Below are 3271 nucleotides of genomic sequence, written 5' to 3'. Positions count from 1 at the left end.
AAACCCTCTATGAGATTTGTAACGTTCTCGCGATGGCTAAATGTACCAGTCACGAATCTTGCCGCTCTTCTTTGGACTTTCTCTATCTCTTGGATCAGACCCAACTGGTAAGGGTCCCACACAAAAGTCTAGTCCCAAAAATGGTTCAAATGGCTCTGAGCACTATGGGACTAAACTGCTGTGGTCATCAGTCCCCTAGAACTTAGAACTACTTAAACCTAACTAACCTAAGGACATCACACACATCCATGCCCGAGGCAGGATTCGAACCTGCGGCCGTAGCAGTCGCGCGGTTCCGGACTGTGCGCCTTAACCGCGAGACCACCGCGGCCGGCAGTCTAGTCCCACTGCCAATTCCATCAACCAGTTCGTTTGTGTAAATTGTTAAAAGCAGCCGACCTATTACGCTGCCCTGGGGCACACTCGATGTTACGCTTGTTTCTGCTGAAGTCTCCTCATTCTGGAAAACTTATTGCTCTCTGTCTGTTAGAAAACTTTCTATACAACTGTATATGTTATCGGACAGATCGTAAGCGCGCACTTTTTAGAGCAGGCGACAGTGCGGAACTGAGTCGAACGCCTTTCGAAAGTCGACGAATATGGCGTCAACCTGGGAGCCTCTTTTATGTCATCCACAAAGATGGCCAGCTGTGTCTCGCATGACCGCTGTTTCCTAAAACCGTACTGGTTTCTGTAGATGAGCTTCTCAGAGTCTAGAAAGATCATTATGTCTGAATACAAAATATGTTCCATGATTCTACAACAAATCGATGTCAGTGAAATTGACCGGTAATTACGTACATCCGATTTTCTACCCTTTTTATAGATTTCTGTGACATGGGCCTTCTTCCAGTCCCATGGAAATTCCCGCTCTTCAATGATCTCTGATAGATGATGGATAAGAATGGTGCTCTGTCTGTAGCATAGCAAACATAAAATCTTACGGGGACACCGTCTGGGCCAGATGCATTCCTAGCGTCTAAGGATCTTAACTGTTTTACAGTCCCAGATACACTTAATACTATGTTAGCCACCCCTGCGTTTGTTCGATAATTGAAAGGGGGAATGGTGCTTCATTCCTCTACCGTAAACATGTTTTTGAAAGCTAGGTTTAGAATTTCGGCCTCCCGTTTCTCATCATCCATTACAGTACCCGTACTGTCAGCAAGAGAAGGTATTGAATTATTTGTATCTCGGGATATGGATTTCACTAGCGATTTCCGAAATGGAATGTCCCATGTGTTCAAAGCCTGTTAATTCCCGTCGTGCAGCGATAATCACATCCAAAACCTTTTCACTTGAATCATCTGAGTACTAATGGGAGCTGCACCAGTACACTGCCATTTTATACCTTATTCACGCGATGCTGCCGCTATCTGTACACGTGCATATCGCTGCCGTACGACATTGTCACCTCAATGTATATTGTTGAGGCCCTGTGCCCACCAATTGCGTGAGAATAAATGAGCTATGAGCCAGAACTGACAGAGCGTTCCCGGAAGTCACTTATTCCAAGCAATTGCCTCCATGACGAAACATAGGTAGATCAGTGACCCCAGTTTAATATGAAATAAAAAATGTTGCTGCCACGCAGGACTTCACAACCGAAACTCCAGGGTGGTTCTGATACTGCTTATCGCCAAAAACACTGAAATATCTCCAGTACCATAAATAGTCTCGAGCTGTCGCGGCCAGAATGTCATCTCCGATTATCTACCACAACATTGAGCATACGAGGGCTGTTCAATAAGTAATGCAACACATTTTTTTTCTCGGCCAATTTCGATTAAAAAAACCGGAAACTTCTTGTGGAATATTTTCAAACATTCCCGCTTCGACTCGTATAGTTTCATTGACTTCCGACAGGTGGCAACGTTGTACAGAGCTGTTAAAATGGCGTCTGTAACGGATGTGCGTTGCAAACAACGGGCAGTGATCGAGTTTCTTTTGGCGGAAAACCAGGGCATCTCAGATATTCATAGGCGCTTGCAGAATGTCTACGGTGATCTGGCAGTGGACAAAAGCACGGTGAGTCGTTGGGCAAAGCGTGTGTCATCACCGCCGCAAGGTCAAGCAAGACTGTCTGATCTCCCGCGTGCGGGCCGGCCGTGCACAGCTGTGACTCCTGCAATGGCGGAGCGTGCGAACACACTCGTTCGAGATGATCGACGGATCTCCATCAAACAACTCAGTGCTCAACTTGACATCTCTGTTGGTAGTGCTGTCACAATTGTTCACCAGTTGGGATATTCAAAGGTTTGTTCCCGCTGGGTCCCTCGTTCTCTAACCGAACACCATAAAGAGCAATGGAGAACCATCTGTGCGGAATTGCTTGCTCGTCATGTGGCTCAGGGTGACAATTTCTTGTCAAAGATTGTTACAGGCGATGAAACATGGGTTCATCACTTCGAACCTGAAACGAAATGGCAATCAATGGAATGGCGCCACGCCCACTCCCCTACCAAGAAAATGTTTAAAGCCATACCCTCAGCCGGTAAAGTCATGGTTACAGTCTTCTGGGACGCTGAAGGGGTTATTCTGTTCGATGTCCTTCCCCATGGTCAAACGATCAACTCTTAAGTATATTGTGCTACTCTTCAGAAATCGGAGAAACGACTTCAGCGTGTTCGTAGGCACAAAAATCTGAACGAACTTCTCCTTCTTCATGACAACGCAAGACCTCACACAAGTCTTCGCACCCGAGAGGAGCTCACAAAACTTCAGTGGACTGTTCGTCCTCATGCACCCTACAGCCCCGATCTCGCACCGTCGGATTTCCATATGTTTGGCCCAATGAAGGACGCAATCCGTGGGAGGCACTACGCGGATGATGAAGAAGTTATTGATGTAGTACGACGTTGTGTAGCTAAAAGATTGGGGAATAACCTGGTGTATTTCAATGCTGAATAAAACAACCCCTGTTTCAGGAAAAAAATGTGTTGCATTACTTATTGAACTGCCCTCGTACATACACTAAAAACCAAATCCGTCCGAACAGGCCACGGAAGGCTCACCGGTACGACTGTGTGATAGACAGGCGTCACTGGAAGCGGATATGGAGTGGCATGTGGTCAGCACACTGCTTTTCTGGCCATCGTCAGTTTTCGTGACTGCAACCGCTACTTATCAGTTAAGTAGCTACGCAACTGCCCTTACAAGGGCTGAGAGCACTCCGCTTTGTAATTGCTCTTGGCAGATTCGGTGACCAATCTAACCTCTAACCAAGCTTGGTGTTTAACTTCGGGGTCTGACGGGAACCGGTGTTACCACT

Source organism: Schistocerca piceifrons, chromosome 6 (assembly GCF_021461385.2).
Source record: "Schistocerca piceifrons isolate TAMUIC-IGC-003096 chromosome 6, iqSchPice1.1, whole genome shotgun sequence".
Classification (NCBI taxonomy): domain Eukaryota; kingdom Metazoa; phylum Arthropoda; class Insecta; order Orthoptera; family Acrididae; genus Schistocerca; species Schistocerca piceifrons.
Note: the sequence above shows the minus strand (reverse complement) of the source record.